Here is a 6608-nt window from a genome sequence, read left to right as displayed (position 1 = left end):
TTGTAACGATCCTGTTTGTTCTGTTCATTAATGTTGCGGGCACTTTAAGAAGGTGAGTCTGTGCGCATGCGCAGTTGTTGTTAGAGAGATTTCGCGTTCAACTAGTGGTGTGAAGAACGAGCGGCGTTGGTTGTGGCCGAAACAATAACCTCTCTGTGAGTACAGCGAACAAAGAAACAATATCTGTGCAAGACAACCGTCTGGTCATGTGTGGAGGACCAAACGTTACATTGGTGTCAGAAGCGACTTTTTCGGACCTGCTCCTGAGGCGAAGCTAACGGTTATTAGCAACGAACTTTGCTAACGAACGTCCCCGGTATGTACGGGAAAGTGAAGAGCGAAAGTGAGGAGATGGACGTTGGTGCGAGACGACGGGACCATGCTCAACAGTTAAGAGACGCTGTGTTACAACTCTCAGAAGAAGAATGTGCGTCAATGCGTGCGCCAATGTGCAGCAACTGGGCTTCATCAAGTATCAAACAGAACACACATCACACCTACCATGATTTTGTTCAATGAGATGAAAACTTATTTGATGTTCAATCCAGTGTTCAGGTTGACTTCAGTGCTTATGTTTTAGTAGAAGTGAAGCTGTGGTGCTTTAGTTTAATACATGGACACAGCACTAAACTTTGTTGTTGGTTGTTAGTTGTTTTTTTAGATTTTGGGATCAACCGTCACTTTTTAGTAATGGGAGAATTATTTCTCTGCACTGTGCGAGTCGTCCCAGAGCCATTGTTCAGCCTGAAGCCAATACGTTTTTAGGTTGAAAAGTTTGCCCCCCTGAAAAAATGTAATGCCCCCCCTTAAATGTTTTTCTGCAGCCGGGTCTGTCAGTGTTATACTAGATCCACTCAGTATAAACTGTTGTCAACATTGAAGTCAAATCATCTCCAGAAATGATACTTTGTGATGAAGTCTTAATGTTAAAAGAGACAAATGTAATAATATCTTTAATGAATCAATTCATGTACATTTATATCAAACCTGCTATTCCCTGCATGATGGGATCAGAAACACTAGAATTCTACTTTCTCGGGACGTTTTAGATTTACAACGACGACATCATTAAAAGTGTGAACTGCAGTCACACTGCAAGTTTATGTCCATAATCCTTAGATATTCTCTCCAAATGAGAACAATTTAACAGAAGAGTTTAACATTACCTTGGCTGTAGTCATGCTCTGTAGACAGAAGCTTCACCTGCACAGGTGATCTCATTAGCTCGTCCTGTCTCTCCACCTGCACGCAAAGCAACTTGTACTCTCTGCTGCCCTCTAGTGTTGCTAAAACGATTTATTATGTCCAATAAACAAACCTACAGAAAGACTTAACAGTGTGGGTCTTTCTTTTTATTTCAAGGGTCCCCATTTTATCTCAAACATCAATATAGCTAATATTTAACACTAATTGGTAAATATCAAACATGTATGCTTCATTACAGTTGAAACAATTGTTCTCTGGTAACAAATATTTATCATTAAACATGTGTGTTCATGTATGATCCATGGCACTCATCATGATGGACAAATATGATGGAAAAACATTCTATTAGTGTCAGTACAGTACACGAGGTTGGAAATCAACCACGCATTTGCGCATGCGTTGTCCACCTACAAGGAGGTTTATAACGGTCAGACGCGGAAGAATCGACGAAACTATCACTGATAGATTCTCAAAAATCATCTGATATTAAATGATCTTTTCTCTCAAGGATAAGGATGTTGAAGGAGTGACGTCACAGTGTCCACTGTTGAAGGATAAGGATGTTGAGTGTCCAGCTGGAAGGAGCACAGGTACATGTTGTGGTTTATTAAAGTCTCTTTTCATTTTATTGACATCGGTAAATGTAACGCTAAGTTTAAGTGAAGGTATCAAGACCTGTCGCCCTTCCCAGCTATCTTCTAAATAATCCACGGAGGAAAAATTCAGAAAAAAAAGTCTTATATAGATCCAGAGCGGTCCGTAATAGGAACAAAAAAACAAAACAGGCACTCGGGGCGAAGGCAGGGCACTTCTGGAGATCGGGGTCCCAACAGCAACTAAAACAAAAAGACAAAAGGACTCACTTGAGTAAATAAAAGTGCTGACAACGTCAGGAGTATCCAAAGGATTATCCAGTTGTGATTCAAAGGCGAGGAGCGAGATCGAAAGGACAGCCAACCTGGTCTGGAAACGCAATACTCTGGCGAGTTCTTCCGGGTAGAGACGCTCCTTATCAATGGGAAGAACCCGCCACTCCATCATCCCCAGCCGCGCACCTGCCAGCGTCTGTCACTCAAAACACAGGACACATGAAAACGGAAAACCACCTTCAAAATAAAACAAAAGAACATAAGCATGACACTTGTATGTTGATTCTATCAAATGTATTCTGCCTATTTTAAATGTTGACCTTTTTTCTTATAAGAGTAACTGTCAGGAGTCTTGATGTAAAACGTCACTCAAATGTGTCATTTATTTATTTCTCTCACAGGATTCAGAGTCAATGTTCATTGCACAGAATTTCCATCTCCGTCCTGCACTGTCTGTGATGATGGAACTTACATGGACAAATTGAACCGAGAGAAACATGGTTTCAAGTGTCTCGTCTGTACTGAAGGTAAAGTTTGTTCTTCACTAGAATGATGAGTTGGTCAGTATGTAGATGTGATGTAGAATTTGTTATTGACTAACAGGACTGAGAGAGATCAGATCCTGTACCTTCACAGCAAACACCAAGTGTGAACCTCTGGAGGGTTTTTTCTGTGTGGACGGCTCAGTGGACACATGTGTGGCAGCACAGCAACACTCCACATGTGAACCAGGACAGTTCATCATCAGAGCAGGCGAGTTTCACATCCAACATGTGAAATGCAAGAGTGCAGAAACTATAAGACACACACAATGTTCTTCACAGGAACGTCCTCCACAGACACTGAGTGTGGAACCTGCAGTGAAGGAACATTTTCAAATGGAACGTTCACGTCATGTCAGGATCACAAACAGTGAGTGAAGCTTCACAAATGTTTGCTCCAGATGTTTTCTTCTAAACTGTCTCCACTTGTCTTTGTAGATGTTCAACATATCTACGAGAAGGAACTATTTCTTCTGACTCTGTATGTCGAGAAGGTTTGACACCAGGAGAAGTGGCTGGAATTATTGTTGCTGTGATCGTTCTACTGATCACATGTTCTGTAGTTTATTGGTATAAAAAAAGAAAAAGAGGTAAAAAAACAAATGCATTCATAAAAATCACATTATTATATTGATTTGTGTTTATCTGGAGTCATTTCCTTGAATTATTTTTCTCCTTAACCAGATGGAAAAGAGTTCAAGAGAAGAAGGAAGGTATGTAAGAATGTTTTTTAGTCATTTATCAAAGTGATTTAATGTTTAAATGTAATGTTGATTAATTTTGCAAATGTCATCACTTGTACAATTAAAATGAATGTCAATTTTGGTTTAATATCTTCAGCACTGCAGTATTTGTGCATCAGAGAAACGATCATTATTTCTTATTAGGAGGTGGCAGTGGGAATGAATGAATGTATGGATTCAACGGAGCATCCGTGAGAATTTCAATTAGTTTGAGCTTTTTTTTTAATCTAAACTGACTTATTTTTTTCTTGTCTTAGATCAATTTATTCATCTGAGAATAAGTCCGATGAAGTGGAACATGTTCCACTGATGGTAGAACCCGGGGAAGACCCAGAACACACTGAAGAAGCATGTTCCTCCACTGGGCTGGAAACACAGGGGGGTCCTCCAGAAAGAGCTGGACGATGTAACTGGGGAGAAGAAAGTATGGACCTCTCTGCTGAAGCTGCTGCCCCCGTGACAAGAATCCAGATAAACAGACCAGAGATAGCAGACGTTGAATATGAACTAATTGGACACGAGGATATTAAAGTAGATTGTTCAGTCATTCAATAGAATGTTTGAGTTTTATACAACATGAAAAATGTGTTCATAAATGATGTGTTCAGTGAACATAACATATTTCTGGCTGTTTTCATTTGCCTGTGTGTGTAGCTTAGTCTGTGATATAGAAAACAGTTTCTGTCAAAGCTTTCATTAATCTCATAAATGGCTGATCAGTTAAACATCAGCCAGGTTTGAGGATGTACTTCACTCCACAGCCGTCAGTGTTGCTTGTTCTTTCACTGCCCTTTTTGTGAGGTCACCAAATTCAGACCAGCACAGATGGACAAAACCCAACAGCACATACAAAGCCACTTGAGAAAGGCAATCATCATGGAGGTGTGTACAGTATATGTTTAGTTAGTTCCTCGTATATTGCATCATAAAAGTCTAACCGTTTACATTTTTATGTTTGACAGACTATCCGATACACAGATGTGGGCTGCAGACCAGAACCTCACGTCCATTGTCATGTGCGTGTCAATGTGTGTCAATGCGCGCGTGTGTCAATGTGCGTCAATGCTTGCGCGCGTGTCAATGTGCGTCAATGCTTGCGTGCGTGTCAATGCGTGTGCGTGTGTCAATATGCTTGCGCGCGTGTCAATGTGCGTCAATGCTTGCGCGCGTGTCAATGTGCGTCAATGCGCGCGTGCGTGTCAATGTGCGTCAATGCGCCCGTGCGTGTCAATGCGTGTGCGTGCGTCAATATGCGCGCGAGTGTCAATGTGCGTCAATGCTTGCGCGTGTCAATGTGCGTCAATGCTTGCGCGTGTGTCAATGTGCGTCAATGCTTGCGCGTGTCAACACACAACACACGCACGCACACATTAAACAAATGCGCACACCCACATTAAACAAACGCGCACGCACACATAAAACACACGCATGCATACACAGACATGCACTGACAAACGCACACACACACGGTGACATGCAAACATAAAACACACGCACGCACGCACACATAAAACAAACGCGGATTTTATAGGTTTGTTTGTGATGTGTAGTTATGCGTTTGTGTGCATGTCATTGGTGTGTGTGCGCATGTGTCAGTGTGTGTCTGCGTGTGCGTGCGTGTGTGTGTTTTATGTGTGCATGTCACCGTGTGTGTGCGTGTGTCAGTGCATGTCTGTGTGTGCATGCGTGTGTTTTGTGTGCGTCCGCGTTTGTTTTATGTGTGCGTGCGTGCGTGTGTTTTATGTGTGCATGTCACATGAAACAAATGCGCGCACGCACACATAAAACAAATGCGCGCATGCACACATAAAACAAATGCGCGCATGCACACATAAAACAAATGCGCGCATGCACACATAAAGCAAATGCGCGCATGCACACATAAAACAAATGCGCGCACGTCACATAAAACAAATGCGCGCACGCACACATAAAACAAATGCGCGCACGCACATATTAACGAAATGCGCACGCGCACACAAAACAAATGCGCAAGAGCACACAAAACAAATGCGCGCGCACAGATAAAACAAATGCACACGCACACAACACACGCACGCACACATTAAACAAATGCGCACACCCACATAAAACAAACGCGCACGCACACATAAAACACACGCATGCATACACAGACATGCACTGACAAACGCACACACACACGGTGACATGCAAACATAAAACACACGCACGCACGCACACATAAAACAAACGCGGATTTTATAGGTTTGTTTGTGATCTGTAGTTATGCGTTTGTGTGCATGTCATTGGTGTGTGTGCGCATGTGTCAGTGTGTGTCTGCGTGTGCGTGCGTGTGTGTGTTTTATGTGTGCATGTCACCGTGTGTGTGCGTGTGTCAGTGCATGTCTGTGTGTGCATGCGTGTGTGTGTTTTATGTGTGCATGTCACCGTGTGTGTGCGTGTGTCAGTGCATGTCTGTGTGTGCATGCGTGTGTTTTGTGTGCGTCCGCGTTTGTTTTATGTGTGCGTGCGTGCGTGTGTTTTATGTGTGCATGTCACATGAAACAAATGCGCGCACGCACACATAAAACAAATGCGCGCATGCACACATAAAACAAATGCGCGCATGCACACATAAAACAAATGCGCGCGCGCGCACACAAAACACACGGATGCACACACAGACATGCACTGACACACGCACACACACACGGTGACATGCACACATAAAACAAACGCGGACGCACACATAAAACACACGCATGCATACATAGACATGCACTGACAAACGCACACACACACGGTGACATGCAAACATAAAACACACGCACGCACGAACACATAAAACAAACGCGGATTTTTTTTAGAATAGAATAGAATAGAAAAGCTTTATTCATCCCCAGAGGGGAAACACACTTTCACAACAGCGCAGATTAAAAAAATATATATAGGTTTGTTTGTGATGTGTAGTTATGCGTTTGTGTGCATGTCACTGGTGTGTGTGCGCATGTGTCAGTGTGTGTCTGCGTGTGCGTGCGTGTGTGTGTTTTATGTGTGCATGTCACCGTGTGTGTGTGCGTGTGTCAGTGCATGTCTGTGTGTGCATGCGTGTGTTTAATGTGTGCGTGCGCGTTTGTTTTGTGTGCGTCCGCGTTTGTTTTATGTGTGCGTGCGTGCGTGTGTTTATGTGTGCATGTCACCGTGTGTGTGGGCGTGTGTCAGTGCATGTCTGTGTGTGCATGCGTGTGTTTTAGGTGTGCGTGCGCGTTTCTTTGATGTGTGCGTCC

This window comes from Callionymus lyra, unplaced genomic scaffold, assembly GCF_982586985.1.
Source record: "Callionymus lyra unplaced genomic scaffold, fCalLyr1.hap1.1 HAP1_SCAFFOLD_30, whole genome shotgun sequence".
NCBI lineage: Eukaryota > Metazoa > Chordata > Actinopteri > Syngnathiformes > Callionymidae > Callionymus > Callionymus lyra.
Note: the sequence above shows the minus strand (reverse complement) of the source record.